The sequence below is a fragment of the Muntiacus reevesi genome, chromosome 6, assembly GCF_963930625.1.
Source record: "Muntiacus reevesi chromosome 6, mMunRee1.1, whole genome shotgun sequence".
NCBI lineage: Eukaryota > Metazoa > Chordata > Mammalia > Artiodactyla > Cervidae > Muntiacus > Muntiacus reevesi.
The window spans coordinates 23,221,019-23,238,185 of NC_089254.1; the positions used below are offsets into that span (position 1 = coordinate 23,221,019).

A 17,167-nucleotide genomic window follows, 5' to 3' on the forward strand; every position below is an offset into this window, starting at 1 on the left:
TATTGCTACCTGCAAACGTTTAAAAATAGGAAGAAGACAAGGAAATAAACTACCCCCAAAAATAAAATGAAATCAGTTTCTTGATTGTTATCACTGAATGTCACTCCTTTGTCATTTTGTCACAAGTGAAAATCAGGTAACAGACGTGACCTGAGACTCCCTTGCTGCTGCTGCTAAGTCACTTCAGTCGTGTCCGACTCTGCGACCCCATAGACGGCAGCCCACCAGGCTCCCCCGTCCCTGGGATTCTCCAGGCAAGAACACTGGAGTGGGGTGCCATTTCTTTCTCCAATGAGTAAAAGTGAAGTCGCTCAGTCGTGTCCGACTCTTAGCGACCCCATGGACTGCAGCCATGGGATTTTCCAGGCTCCTCCATCCATGGGATTTTCCAAGCAAGAGTACTGGAGTGGGGTGCCGTTGCCTTCTCCGTGAGACTCCCTTAGGTCTAACTAAATTTAAATTCACAAAGCAGGAGTTGTTTCTGGTTCTAACTAATCTAAAATTTAGTTTGTACCTGCATGTGTTGATTTAATGAACTCTCCCACATGTATTCTGTCCATTCACTCAATTGTTGAGATGTTCCTTAACAGAATTTTCTCCTCTATTAACTTATTCTGACATGTAAGTACCTACTATGTGCCAGGCACTGGGGATAAAATACTAATGAGTCACAGCTCCTGCATGCAAAGAATCTAGGATTCAGAGGCATATACTCTCTCAAATGTAGGAGAGGGAAGATTCTTTTCATTCCCCTTCCACCCATGGACAGAGGAGCCTGGCGGGTTACAGTCCATGGGGTTGCAAAGAGTCAGACACAACTGAGCAAATAAGCACAGCACACGTGAATCCTCCAGTTCTCTGCTGCCATAAATTATACAAATGAGAGGGAAAAGCACCGTTCGTTATTAAATATTTCTAGCTGTTTCCCCAACTTGGTTAGGTAGGAGACAACTCATGGTTATATTACCTATGCACTGATGGCCTGTTGACTTCTTAGTAATGGTCACTGGAGAAAAAAGATTTTTTTTAAACTTAAAACTAAAAATTATCAGTTAAGATACCTGGAGCATAGCCAATGTTTTATGTGCAGGGAGTTAAAAAATATAGTGTGATTTATACATTCCATCTTTAAGGAATTTAAGTCAGGTCAAACAAGATTATGACAAATAATTAAAAAATATAATAGAATGAATTACAATTTATCTGTATATCTATGTATGATGTGAAAAAGTATGCATATGAAAGCTCTGGTTTTTAGCATTGTCAAAGTAAACTTAATAATTAGTTTAGATTCTCATAATCTCATGTCACGTTGCTCTATTCCACGCTGTTTTTCAGAGGCTCCCCTCCATCCCTAAGATAAGGCACTGGAAGGGCTGTGTGAGATCCAGAGGTGAGTGCAGCTCTGCCGCGTGAAGCCGGTAAGCTTACCAGAGATTTGACCGAAGTCAGTGAACTCCAAGCCTACGTTGCTGCATTTCTCCTTTGTGCAAGTGTGGAAGTGTTAGTCACTCAGTCTAGTCACTCAGTCGTGTCTGACTTTTGCGACCCTATGGACTGTAGCCCCCAAAGCTCCTCTCTCTCCATGGAATTCTCCAGGCAAGAACACTGGAATGGGTTGCCATTCCTTTCTCCAGGGGATCTTCCCAGGGATCAAACCCACGTCTCCTGCATTACAGGCAGATTCTTTACTGCTTGAGCCACCAAGGAAGCTCATTCTCCCCTTTGGGCCCAGACTTTTCTCCCCATATTTCAGCTTTCTTCTTGTGTCTCTTCTCTGTTGGTTAATGTTATGCTGTTATTTGAAGGCAGGTGATGGTTTGTAAAATATAGGTTTTCTATAAAGTTAACAAAAATAACTTTATGGACTTGAATGTGAACTTCTATCTGACTAATAAGATTGATAAGATACATCCCTTTACACTAAATATATAAACTTGGAGTCAAGGGTTAGGGATTTCCCCCTCCTCTAGTGAAATAAGACAGTATAATAGTAAACACTTTCTGAACTTGTTTCAAGTTTTTAAGAAAATTACAGTAGCTTATTTCTTATACTTATCATAATAGAGGAGAAATGAATATGTGACATTTGGTTGAGTCCAAAAATTACTTACTGTGTATATACATCCTAATAGCATATATACATATATTACCATATATAGACATATATGTATATATGCTATTAGATAAAATATTTTAAGCACAGAGGAAAATGAGATACTCTTATACATAAAGTTACTTCTAATCACAAGAGAAGTAGAAAATGAGCCAAGAGCTTAATCATGATACAGAAAGGTCATAAGCAGAAGGAAAAGTATCGTTAAGTATATATATTGGAGAAGGGCATGGCAACCCACTCCAGTATTCTTGCCTGGAGAATCCCATGGACAGAGGAGCCTGGTGGGCTACAGTCCATGGGGATCACAAAGAGTCAGACACGAGTGGGTCACTCACTCACTCATACAGACACACACACACATATGTATATATAAGCATGAGCACCTGGCCCATACCAGATAAGCTTTCAAGGGGCAGGTAAACTAACTCCTAAAAGCTAAATTTAAGAAATCAAAGAAAAAGGCATATCATAGACTCTTACTTACAAGGAAATAGTTTATGAAAAGAACAGAGGCATAAAACATGTTGAATTTTAGGGAACCACAAATCACTCAAAACAAAATGCAAGAGATGGAGAGACAGAAGAGACTGGACAAGAGAGCTAGAACTGATCAAGAGGTATCTGAATTAGATACCAGATTAAGAGAGTCTGGAATTCATTAGATGATGAAGATGCATTAAGACATTTATGAAAAAGATCATGATGAGCTAGTAAGGGCCTGTGCTTAGCACTATTTGCCATGAGCAGGAAAAAGAAACATACAGAATAAAACTGACAGGATTTCACAGAAAATGTAGAGGAAAAGGTTAAATGTGTTAAATGCGATTCTCAAGTTTTGTCTTGAATTATTAGTTTGTTGATAGATTTTACTACTCGACATAAGAAAGGGAAAAGGGAATCTGATCAAGAGCATAGGTGCACGCTTAAGGCTTAAATAGTAATAAGGAATAACATATCTAAAACTACTGAAGCAATAAGAAAAAGTAAAAATATAAATGCGTTTGTCTACTCATCAATTTCCTCTGAAGTTAAATAGAGTTTTGGAGTCTGTCGGACGACATCTATCCAAAAGAAAGTTAAATTGAATCTGAATGTCAACCCTTTTAACTGAAGAAATAATTCATATTCTAAGAAAGAATGATAACTAAGAATCGTATTTTCTACGAGTTCTAAAACAACAAAATTCTATAGTTAGAAAACATTACATCTGCACCATTACCTGAAACTAGATTTTTTTAAAGTAACATATAAGCTTTGCATTTCACTTAAAAGTGAAAATATTGTGCAAAAAATCTTATAAATATTGGAAACTATACATTTCATGAGACATTATCCAACCTTTAATTACAAATTTATAGGCCAGCCATTTATATTAGAGGTAGAGAGACAGAGAAATAATATGAGAAAATATCTACACACATTTAATAAAAATGAAAGTTAAAATAATTTTACATCATTGTTTATCAGTTGGCAAGGCTGAAGTAATGTAAGAAAACAAGCACTTTTAAATACTGTCAATGGATATAAAGAGATTTCTTATATAGCAGTTTAAAAATATAGATTAAAACCTTTAAATTTTGCACACCCTTTTTATGAGGCATATTATTTATAAATTGAGTATATTCAAGAATTAACTGTATACATATATGTATGTATATACACACACACATATATAGATAGATAGATCCCTGTTATGTATTAAAATGAATACATAACATTTGTGGTGGTTTTAATCAGTGTTTTTTATATTTTAAAGAAAACATCTGATACTCAAAAATACTTAAAAAATGAAAATTGTAAGAGTTCTCAAAAGGACTTATGAAGGGTATTTTAGTCATACCCCACAGAACTTCTAAAAATCCTCTTCTTCCATTTATCTTCCCTAAAATCCTCACTACAGTTGGGAAGCTGCTCTCACTGTCTCTGATTCTCTATTAAAACTCTCCAAAACCTTTTAATATAATTAAGCACTGGTCATTTCTTCTCTGTCACCTCTTTTCTCCATCTTTTCAGATCAACTTTTTTCTTGTCTTGCATGTGTCTTCCTCAAGTGAATTAATGTAGCCTCTTAGACTTAAACAGTGCTCTAATTCATCCATTTCCTGGATCAGCACAGCCAAAACCCCAAGCCTTAAATTGCCAAAACAAAGTTTCTCCTCTTTGGAAGGGAGAAGAGAAGGCTTTAGAAGACAGACAGCTGAAAATATGTATAAGTTAATTTTTGAAAATATCTGTCATAGAGAATTTATCATATTTGTCCTGTTTATTACTGAAAATATTTGACATTCTAATTATCCAACAACAGTTGATTGGTTACATTAATTATGCTAAATTCATTCAACAGAATTTGATGAGATAGCTTTCAAATTGTTTGTTATGTGTGTGTAGGTACATATGAAGTATATTTAATGACAATGATATTCATATATTAAATTTAAAATCACTAGTTTAAATTAGTTTCTGTAGTTAACCCCTCCATTTTTTATTACTGGCTATGTTGAGATATCAAACTATTTTAGTAGGATAAGACATTGTGAATTTCTTTTGTCCTATGTTTTCTAATATTTTACAACAAATATTCATGATAAGATTAAAACAGTGATTTGTAAAGGTGGAAGTCTTTACTGCTCTAAATAACATGTTAAACTGAGAGAAATGAAAATGTGTCTGATTTCATCCAAACTGAATTTTTTTCAAGACTCATTTATTATCATGTGTGCTAGTAGTTCTAAAAATGGATAGATGTGAGTTATTTTTAGGACTAAATTAAAAAACACAGAACAGTTTCCAACTATATTACTTTGCTAGGGCTGCCATAACAAAATATTAATACCTCACATAGGTATCTTAAATAGCATAACTTTATTCTCACTGTTCTGCAGGCTGGACGTGCCAGATCCAGGTGCTGGCAGGCTTCATGTCTTCTGAGGCCTCACTCCTGGGCTTGCAGATGGCTGCCTTCTTGGTGTGTTCTCACATGGCCTTTCCTCTGTTCATGTGCATTCCTGTAATCTCTTCCTCTTCTCATAAAGACACTAGTCCTATTGATCCAAGATGACCTCATTTAACCTTGAAAAAGTAAAGTGAAACTGTTAGTTGCTCAGTTATGTCCGACTCTCTGCAACCCCATGGACTGTAGCCGGTCAGGCTCCTCTGTCCGTGGAATTCCCAATTACTGCTTTAAAGGCCCCAACATATGAATTTTGAAAGGAATATAATTCAGACCATAATGCCAACTAAAATATACTCTTATCAGTTAAAATTCAACTTAAATTCCAGAAGGTGGAAATGAAGATAATAGAAAGATAAATTTTATACAGTATATATAAATATAAATCTAAATATATAAATATACTGTATATTTTAGTGTATTCTAAATTCTTTGAAATGTGTTGTGTGCAAAATAATTCTGCTAAGAAATATAATTAACGAAAAATTCCCTTTTTCAGTAATGCTAAAACTAGAAAGAGTCTGAATGTATTTTCTCTACTTTTAACCTAGCTGTGCCATTACAAGGTGTCACATATACAACTGTGCTAACAGATATAGTCATCTAGAATGCATAGCTGGAAAGGAAATCCTCTACTCCAGGGAGTGCCTTAAAAAAAATTAGGAGGCCTACTCATTACTTGTCCTTTGTTTTCTACTTTGGATTACATCAAACTGACCAAAATTCCTATTTATTACTAGTCCATTAAAACAAAAGCAAAGTTTAGACAGAGAGCATTAATCAATTCATATTTCCATAAGCACAAAGATTACGTCAGCCAATAAATCACTCAACCAGCTGTGTCTTTTTTAAAAAGGATTTGTAAATAATCAGTTTGACTGAAATTAATTGCATTTTTTTCTTCTCCCAATCCCTCACACACACAACAGTGTGAAAGTATCTGGAGACAAAGAATAAGCTGAGATTCTGTCATAAATAAGATAACCAATTTGACTTACATGCCAAGGAATTCATGGTGAGGTCATTGAGTCCTTAGGTATAGAGCCACAGCAAAATGTAGTGCTAAGAAATTCGACCACAAAATTTTCCAAGGGGCATAGTTTTTCAATGTGTAAAAATTCATCCATATATGAGTACTTTTTTCTTTTGTGAAAGCACCATCACAATGATTTTATTTACCCAATTATATTTCATAAACTTTTATCAGATAACTTACTCAAATGATTTCTGACTATACACTTGTTTGAAATGTGGGTTTTGAGGATTGGTTATATGAAATAGAAGTCATCTCATGCCCTGAGGCTTCTACTTCATCCACTACAAACATGAACATGGCAAAAATCCATGTCTAGAAACTTCCTAAAGAATGAAGTATCTTTCCTCTTTAGAAAGTAGCAACATGAAAGGTGACTGAGAATGCTAAGTGTTCAAAACTGTACCTTACAGTGTTAACTACAGTCACCCTGCTTTACTTTAGATCTTCAGACTTTATTCACCCAACAGCTGAAAGTTTATACCCTTTTACCAAGCTCTTCCCATTCCCCCAGCCTCCAGTCACTCCTTTTCAGTTCTCTATTTGTATGAGTTTTACTGTTTTGTTTTTTAATTCCACATATATATATAGCATATCACATAAGAGTAGTATTTGTCTCTGCTTGGCTCTTTCACTTAGCATAAAACCTAAACGTCCATCCATATTGTCACACATATCATGATCTCCTGTTTTCTCATGGCTGAATAGTATTCACAGGAGTGTGTATGTGTGTGATTCTTAAATATGATGTCCTGCATTTCCTGAGGTAGCCAATCCTAAGAATATGTATCCTGAGGATCCATATCAATTCCGACTCTTCACTGAACATCATCTTTAACTACCGTAGGTCCTGATGATACCGTTTTCCTTGTCTGACACAGAGGATGTTTTGTTTTTTTCCTATTATACCCCGTGTAGCACAGGACCAGAAGAAGTTAAGGCAGTGGCTGTGTATCACTCCCCTCCCATTTGCGGCTGCATCTCCTTCTTATTCTCATATTTTGACCCAGTTACTCCCTTAAATTTACTGTTGACTCATTCTCTTCTTCTCCATCTTGATTCATGCCATCATTTTTGGTAACTTTAGGAGGCATGTGGATGAACTATTTCCTCTGCCTGTCAGACCCCTTCCTTACCTTCAGTCCCCTGTTCCTCCGCCCCCTCCCAGCCAGAGATGCTGGTTTTATCAGCAGTAACTCACCACACCTGAAGTCTTAAAACCAGTCACTCCCTTCTCCCGCTGCCACCTGCGTTCATTCAGTTTTCAGTCTCAGGTACTCATTTTGCAAGAATTCTTCAGCTTCAAGGAAACATCAAACCATTGACTTCACTTTTCAGTCTCTTCCAACCTACATGTGTCTCCTTTTCCCCCTTTAACCAGGCTTTTAATCCATGTTTCCTAGTTTAAATTATTCCCTTTTAAGTATTTTACCTTGTTTGCCTTTTTTTCTCTAGCATCTTCCCCTTGAAAAATGTAAACATTGGCTGAAAGCATTTAAAAACTTTTTTCATGCCAGCATCTGAGAAGCTAAATGTAATTGTAGATTAACAATTAGGAGGAATAAAACCACTTCACGTTTGTGCTAAAATTTTTATACAGATATTGACGGGGAGGTCTGGTGTGCTGCAGCCCAGGGGGTCACAAAGAGTTACACAGGACTTAGCAACTGAACAACAACAAAAACATACAGATATTTAACATTTCATACAGATACTTAAAACTTTCATACAGAATTGCCTGGCAATCTGACTGCACTTACATAGGAGTTTTACTTCCTCAAATAAAATCATAAACATCTTTATACTCTTTCCAAACTTTTCTAACTGCAGCCCATTTCTCTGCTCCCTTTCATGGCAGAGCTACTCAGGATGACTTTCTTAGTACTTATCAATCCACATCCTGTCATTCACTTTTCAACTTAATGACATTGTAAGATTTTTCCCATCACTCCCAAGAATCTATTCTTGTTAGAGTCACTTAAGACCAGCATCTTGCCAAATCTGCTATTCCATCCTCTTGACATTCACTAGCGTTCTACGGCTAACATTCTCTCTTCCTCTGGTTTCCTGATATTTGAGGCTTCTCTGTCTTGCCCTTACCTACCTCACTGCTTAGCTCTTCTAACATTCTCTTTCCTCTTAATACTTGCCTGGTACGATCCTTGTGTTTGATTTCCTTGGTAGCTGTTCCAATTTCATGGTGTAAATACCATCTACACCATGGGGAGATGGTACCCCAGCTACCCCAGTCTTCCAAGGAGTAAGAGGACCCCCAAATCTTAGAACTTTTAGCACTACAACAAGAACAGTCCTGGGCAAACCAGATTGATTGTACACACTTTATCTGTGTGCCAACAACTCCCCCAATTATGCCTCTAGTCCACACACACCTCTCTTATGAACTTTATTTCCATTTTGTTTTATAATACACATTTCAAACTTAAATGTGACTAAGACAGAAATCTTGATTTTTGCCTTTGATTTTTTTCTTCTCCCATTATCCCCATCTCCATAGATGTCATCATAATGTAGCAGTGCTTATGTCAAAAAGAAAGAAGAAAAGGGAAGGAAAGGGAAAGAAAAGGGAAGGAAACCAGAAATCACTGATGGTTCCTCCAGACTCTTCCTTTTCTGTCCTCCAGTCCAGCTGTACCACGTGGTCCCAGACATCACCATCTCCCACCCGCAACATCACAGCAGTCTCCTAACTTCCTGTGTAACTCTTAATTAATTGTTTCCAATCCATAACTAACCATGAAAGCTGGGATAATCCTGGTGTTAAACTAGAAAATTCTTCTGTAAAATACATACAAAGACTCATTTCTTTTTAAAATGTTTAAATTGTTTCCTACCTCTTTGAGAATAGCAACCAAACATCTTCCAGGGCTTATACCAGTGCTTCTTTATCAACCTGTGGGGAGGAGAAGTTTGTTTTAGTTTATGCTTTTGTCTCTGTTCTATTTCAGCATGGACTGAGACAAGGTCCTACTGCCTGTGGTTTGAAGCAATCTGCAACGTGAGATGCACCATCCAAGTTCAAACTCACCTAAACTGAGTTGAGTCTAGTGATCAAGGGCTGGAGTCTCTCCAATTTGAAGTTGTTGAAAAGGTTTTAAATTTTAAGTACTTTAGCTTATTTGCTACCAGAAGTGGTTTAACCCAGACTATTACTAGTGGCAGTCTGCAAGTCCCTGCCTCTCTGACCTTAACCCACACAAACCTATCCACTTGTCCCCGACACAGCAGGCAGCTGGCTTCCTTTCTGCCCTTCAGATGAACTATCAGGCCTGTGGACTCAGAAAATTCTTTCTCCAGTTCTCCACAATAAAGCTCATTGTTATCGTTCAGGTCTCAGCTCAGACACTGTCCTCAGAGAGGCTCTCCCAAAGGCCCCCTCTCAATCAATGGTCTCCAATTATTCCTTGAATCATAATACAGCTTATTCCCTTTATAGTATATCTAGAATGTTAACATATTTTTAAATTTTTGTTTTTTAATGCATTGTAAATTTTGAAATTAACTGGATTAGTATAATAAGTAACCATCCTCTGCTTTGCAAATCTACCCTTTCTAATGAAACCAGAATTAATAAACAGGTATGTATAATGTTTTTGGTAAAAACATATACAAACACACACACCTTTTTTTTTAATGCACTCATTCTCTACATATTACTCTGTTGAATAATTTTTCACCTAAGAATATATTTTAGACATTTCTAAAGTCTAGAGATGTTTTAAGAAACAGTTAAGCAAGTATATACATAACTCAGGTAAGTAAAGGAAATGAAATTTTTGGTTATGTTTTTAATTTGCAAGGTTTGTTTTTGTTTGTCTGCTTTGCTATTTCTCTGTTCCCTTTCTTCACCTTCATCAATTCACCCTCCCCCATGAGGATTCTTTTAAAAAATTCAGTGCCTGCCATTTTTTATAGTATATGTTGTGTGTTGTTCTGATTGTTTCTCTGCATCTTGCTTTTCTCACTCAACCACTTGTTGTCATAATTACTCTAAGACAAATGGCATAGGTCTTACTCGTGGTTTCTAATTGCTTCTCAATAGCCCATAGTGTGACTGTATCATATTTTTTTCTTAGTTGAAGGCCATTCATTCTTTCAGATTTTTGTCTCTAAAAAAAAAAAAGACAGTAAATATTCTCATATATATATTTTTATACTGTGGTGTTTTTACTTCTGAAGAATGTGGTTGCTTCTAGGCTTGGTTATTTACATTTTTAAAGGCATTGTTAAATTGTTATCCAAAAAGATGGGGATTATTTATCATTCCAGTAGCAAAGAATGTATCATTTCCTTTATACTGACCAGCAATAGGTTTATTGAAATTTAAAAATTTTGTCAGTTGGTGATGGTAAAGTGATAAATATTACATTGTTATTTTAAGTACAGGAAATTTGAGTTTATTCTTCTGTGAATTCCCTATTCATATCCTTGATGTAATTTTCTATTGAGTACCTTGTCCTTTTCTTTACAATTTGTAAGGATTCTTCCTATATTATAGTCATTAAACACTCATCACCATTGTGTTGCAACCTTTTCTTTCCCTTGCAATTCTTATTATCTGTCTTCTGACTTTGTTAGTGTAGTGAACGTTTGTCACGTCTGTGGCGGTTCTAAGATCTACTGACCACTCTTTCTGTATGTGGATAATTTTCTACTCATGAGATCTGTCTCCTAAACTAGAAAGCAGAAACTCACTTTCCCGGGTTCCCTTGCAGCTAGGGTACAAGAACATGCCACAATCAAATTCATCTGCACCTAACTCTAAGGTGGAAATGATGAAAGCAAGACAGTGAACTGTGACTTCAACGTCCTACGGAGGCAGCAGAGGTATCTTCTCAAAAGTAGTTCCTCAGTAGAGTTTGGGCATTTTACCTTCCAAATCGATTTTCTGAACATGTTGGTTCCAACCAAGAACCCTAACTGATACTGATATCAGTGTATATACAAAAGTTATAATTTTAATGGCAAATGCATCTAATTTATTTTTTCTGGGCTTCTGTAATGTTATAAAATTTCCCCTTAATCCCTATATTATATATGTAGCCTTGATAATTTTCTTCTATTTTTAAATTTTAAATCAACAGGGAACCACTAAATGTACATGTACACATATTTATATTCATATTTTTATTTATCTTTATGTGAATATTAAAAACAACTGTTGTTGTTTAGTGGCTAAGTCATGTCCAACTCTTTGTGACCTTATGGACTGTAGCCCACCAGGCTCTGCTGTCCGTGGAATTCTCTAGGCAAGGATACTGGAGTGGGTTGCCATTTCCTTCTCCAGGGGATCTTCCCCACCCAGAGATTGAACCCATGTCTCCTGCTGAGTTACCAGGGAAGCCCAGTTTATAAATAATATACTGTGTGGATGACAACAAACTGTGGAAAATTCTGAAAGAGATGGGAATACCAGGCAATCTGACCTGCCTCTTGAGAAACCTGTAAGCAGGTCAGGAAGCAACAGTTAGAACTGGACATGGAACAATAGACTGGTTCCAAATAGGAAAAGGAGTACATCAAGGCTGTATATTGTCACCCTGCTTATTTAACTTATATGTAGAGGACATCATGAGAAATCCTGGGCTGGATGAAGCACAAGCTGGAATCAAGACTGCTGGGAGAAATATAAATAATGTCAGATATGCAGATGACAACATCCTTACGGCAGAAAGCAAAGAAGAACTAAAGAGCCTCTTGATGAAAGTGAAAGAGGAGAGTGAAAAAGTTGGCTTAAAACTCAACATTCAGAAAACTAACATCATGGCATATGGTCCCATCACTTCATGGGAAACAGATGGGGAAACAGTGCAAACAGTGAGAGACTTTATTTTGGGGTGGGGGTGGGGGCTTCAAAATCACTGCAGATGGTGACTGCAGCCATGAAATTAAAAGACGCTTGCTCCTTGGAAGAAACATTATAACCAACCTAGACAGCATATTAAAAAGCAGAGACATTACTTTGCCAACAGAGGTCCGTCTAGTCAAAGCTATGGTTTTTCCAGTAGTCATGTGTGGATGTGACAGTTAGACTCTAAAGAAAGCTGAGCTGAAGAATTGATGCTTTTGAACTGTGGTGTTGAAGACTCTTGAGAGTCCCTTGGACTGCAAGGAGATCAAACCAGTCCATCCTAGAGGAAATCAGTCCTGAATATTCATTGGAGGACTGATGCTGTAGCTGAAACTCCAATACTTTGGCCACATGATGTGAAGAACTGACTCATTTGAAAAGACCCTGATGCTGGGAAAGATTGAAGGTGGGAGGAGAAGGGGATGACAGAGGATTAGACGGTTGGATGGCATCACAGACTCAGTGGACATGAGTCTGAGTAAATTTCGGGAGTTTGTGATGGACAGGGAGATCTGGCGTGCTGCAGTCCATGGGATCCCAAAGAGCTGGACACGACTAAGCGACTGAACTGAACTGAAGTATTATATGGAAAAAGAGAGAAATCTCTGCTATCCACAAAATATTTTACAAAGATGGAAAGCTTCTATAATCTACACTACTCAATAAACACTAGCCCCACTTTAAAATATGACTAAACCTGCTGAGAAACATAATTTTTAACTTAATTTAGATTAATTTCCATTTAAATGTCAATGACACTTGTGCCTGGTCGCTACAGCCTTGAACAGCACTTAACAGTGGACCATCGGCGTTTTACTATATTAATTCCCCCACATGTCAGTGGACCCAACTTTGTTTCCTCTGGTTAAACAGCCAATTGTCATCTCTATTTAATAAATAAGTCTTTCTTTTCCCACAGAGTAGCTAATGCTACCATATATGAAAGTTTCATATACACACATTTATTTTCTAGATTCTCTATTTTTTATGGATACCATATTGATGTTATTATAGCGACTTTATAGTCTGCTGTGTAAAGCATATTTCACAGCTTCTGACTCTCCTGTATCTAACTTTTCTTGGCTGTTTCAGACATATATTCTTCCAAGTGGAGTTTTATATCATTGTATCCATTTCTAAAACCAACCTTGATGAAGTTCTATTTATTAGTGCCTCAAATTTATTGAATAATTTTGAATTGGCATCTTTACTATATTAATTCTTCCCATCCAAGATCACAGTGTATTTTTCCATAGTTTAAATATTGTTTTATGTCTTTTAGTAGTCTATGAATAAGATTCATAGATTTTTAAAATATATGTCCTTTGTTTTCTTTTTTGAAATTATCTATAAAAATATGATACTCTTTATTATAAATGAGTATCTTTCCATTTTCATTGCCATCTGCTTACAGATAATATAAACAAACGCTTTGGGTCTTAACATTTATTTTGTTTTTATCTTAAATTCTCCATTGTTTTTCATTGGATCTGATTTTAACTAGAATCTGAGTTTCTAGATTAATATTGTCATTAGAAAAAATCTATTTTCTAATGTTTATACTAATATATTTTTAATCACCATTCCAAAGCAATAGCAGCAGTACAAATCTACATCTAATTTTTCACATTAACTGCAATGAGAATTTTCTAACTTAATGATTTGTTTAATTTTAGGTTTTATTATTTTGTCATACTTTATTCCTATTAATTCATATAATTCTTTCATAATATACTGGTATTATCATATGACTTTTTAAATAGGTTGACGTAAGTCATTATACTGATGGACTTCTGGATATTACAACTATCTCTTATTTTACAAAGATCTCTATATCTGTATTTACATAGGAGTTTGGGCTACATTTTTGTTTTTATATGCTAACTTCATAAGGTTTCATATTAAGAATTTTTTCCAGTGGATTGTAGTAACTTAAATAACATAGGAATTATCTGTTTTTTATGAAGATTTTATGTAATCCAGCTGTGAAAATCAGTGGTCTTAGTGGCTTTTATTAATGGCAGATTTTTAACCTTCTCAATCACTTTATTTTCAAAAATTTTTTATGATGATTTTAGAAATTTAAGTTGCTAGAAAAGCATCTATGTCACCTATGTCTAAGGTTTTCAGATTTGTTTCAAAGCACTATCTTCACACATACTTTTTTATTATTGTTTTATGACTATTTTAATCACACCTCTAATTACGTCTCATATCTCACCCCCATTCTTGCATATTTTTCTCCTTTCTATTCCCTTAACCAGACTTCTTTTTCTTCCTTCTCAAATCTCACTTGACTTTCAGTATAGTTCAATAATAGTAGAAAAGGGATCTCTTAACTCTGGATAGTTATAATGGTATGCTATTACAAAACATTTGTCACCATGAATAATAAATTCCCTTGTTACCTTGAGTCTCCAAGTATAGCTCCCTCAGAAGGTCTATTCCCATTCAGAAATAAAAACTGAATCCCCCTGTTAGGGCAGAAGAGAAGAGAGATGAGGCACAAACCGTATTTAGTAAATGGGTGAGGCAACTGTTTGTTGGCAGCCATCAGGAGCAGAAGGAAGCAAAGAAAACAAGACAATTTTTGTGTGACTCAGAGCTGGTACGGTAATCCCTGTGTGCTTCAGACAGAGCTGACTCTCAGACTATTTCTTAGGTTCTTCAGAAATCTCCATCTCTATGGAAAAGCTAGGTTGCTTACCAATTTGGCTGGTTAATACTCCTTCTATAGTCACTGAGAATGCTTCAGGGTCTGGGCCTCTTCAGTAAATCTCCCTTGAGATCACATTTCCCCTTCAGAGAGTCCTGAACCTACAGATGATCCCATGTAGACTCTCATGCGTGGCCCATATATGGTATGGGTTGGATCACTCAGGTGTCTGTCTTTACTCAGAACTTCTAAGCACAAGAATCCCTGCCTCCCCACTCCTTAGGTTTCCCTAGTGGCTTGGTGCTAAAGAATCCACCTTCCAGTGCAGAAGATGTAGGTTTGATCCCTGGGTGGGGAAAAGCCCCTGGAGAAGGAAATTGCAACCCATTCCAGTATTCATGCCTGGAGAATCCCATGGAGAAAAGAGCCTGGCAGGCTACAGTCCATGGGGTCACAAAGAGTCAGACACAACTTCACAACTAAACAACAACCCCTCTTCTTGGCTTGTCTGTCAGCTGCCAGCTAGTTACTCGTTTGTGACCTTTATATTTAACAAGCTGAAGTCAGACCCTGGGCTCTTGTGTCTCCCCCAGTCTGCCATAGAGTTACATTAGATTCTCAATGTTCTCTTTAGATCTGAAATGAAGAACAAAGTAATCCCCACCCTTCTGCCTTTATATTTGGAATTTCACAGAACTGCTATTTCTGAATAATCACTTTACTAAATTATAACCATGGTCCAATCTCAGAAAAATGAACCTAACTTAAGCAGTTTTAAATAGAAAAAGATTAATTTGTACTTACCAAATTTTTGCAGGGCAGGAGAATTCCAAGTGGGCCTGAAGCACTGACTCCCAGAGCACCATTTGCAGAAAGGACCCATCAGGCCTTGGCCACTTCTGCCACCATCAGAATACTTCAGCTGATGCTATGCACCAGTTTCTATTGCAGTTACTGAGGATACAATGGTAAACAAAATCAGACAATAAATTCCTGAAATAATCAAATTTTACTTTTAGGGATAAAGTGGAAGGGGAGACAGGGAGGAAGCAAGGTAAATATGTAAAATATACATTTATGTTACATGCTGGTGATTGCCATGCAGATACCAGAGGCAGCCTGCAATTTTAAGCAGGTTTTACAATTGAAACATTGTTGGTTTTCTTAAAAGACTGACACATACAAATATACCTGAACACTTTTTGAATAATCCTTGATATTTTCTGCTCTTGGGATAATACCCCACGTTTCTCAGCCAGTAAATGGGGAGTATTCAAATTCAGGCCTGGGTGTCTCCAAAGCACATGCTCTTTCCACAACCCATTATTTTTTAATAGTAAAATATAAATGGTTTCTAGATTGGCCACATCTCCATTCTTTTATTAACGCACATGTAATTAAGAACTGACATATATCCACTACCATGTGTAAAATAGATAGCTCATGGGAAGCTGCTTGTATGCACAGGGCGCTCAGCTTGGTGCTCTGGGATGACCTAGAGGGGTGGGATGGGGGTGAGGTGGGATGGAGGTTGGGGTGGGAGGCAGGCTCAAGAGGGAGGGCGTGGAGGTATACATATAACTGATTTGCTTTACTGTTCAGCAGAAACATAACATTGTAAAGCAATTACACTCAACAAAAAGATTCATATTATTTAGAGAAGTCATTGATTATAAATATGTTAAAGCAAATGTCTTTGTGTCTTTCTAGTCATAAAGCCATTTCTGGAAAGTTCTGAGCAGTGGCCTTAATGCCTGGTTATTGCTCAATCTGAAAACATGGCACCTTGAGTTCTGCCTTGGAAGATGCTAAGCAAGATGGCTGCAGACGGCTGGTGAGGTGTGTCTGATGTTATCTGTACATTCTCCCAGAACAGCTCTAGTTCTGCCAATTTATATATTGAAATGCTCAGGAGTAATCACCATTCTTAACAGACTGGATCTTGTCCAGGCCCAGATTCTTGGACTTCTCTGAATCTCACATGATGGCCCAAGAATCAAATTCTATTAACTGCTAAGGACCACCCAGGAGGAACCCTTAAACTGGATGTAGACATATCAAATTTCCCAGAGCTCTGTCAAGCTAAAGTGGGTCACCCAGACCACACAGAGGCAGGACAGGAGATCTAGTGGAGTTTTGGTTTGGACTCAACTTCCAAAGAATGTGTGATGTCTTCTCCAGTCTTGAGAAAACAAGCCAGAAAAGCTAGAGCCTCTGCACTCATGGAAACAGCTTGGATGCAGTATATCCTCCCACCACTTGGCTTCAGTAACATGCGTGCATATCAGCTGTCCCCATCTGAGCATCACAGCTATGAATCCTCAACTGTGAATTTTCCTAAGAATCTTGTAAAAGCCATCTCTCCAATCTAGCCTACCCAGTAGATTGTTATTATTTTTTTTAACCTACCCAGTAGATTAAAGAAACCTTTAACTTTGTTTCCTCTCAGTTGTCTTTGTCAGATTCTTGGTAAATTCAGATTATTTTAATCAGTGTTTTTATATAAAATTAACTGGGCAATTATACATAGTGCATTATAA

The 17,167-nt window shown here is 36.8% G+C and overlaps 1 long non-coding RNA gene across 1 annotated transcript; it reads left to right on the forward strand.

The window, feature by feature from the left end:
* Window positions 1-15,493: 15,493 nt before the first annotated feature.
* On the forward strand, window positions 15,494-17,164 carry LOC136170468 (uncharacterized). The gene is made up of 3 exons (XR_010663640.1): window positions 15,494-15,595; window positions 16,338-16,466; window positions 16,578-17,164. It is a non-coding gene; the product is annotated as an uncharacterized lncRNA (long non-coding RNA).
* Window positions 17,165-17,167: the final 3 nt, after the last annotated feature.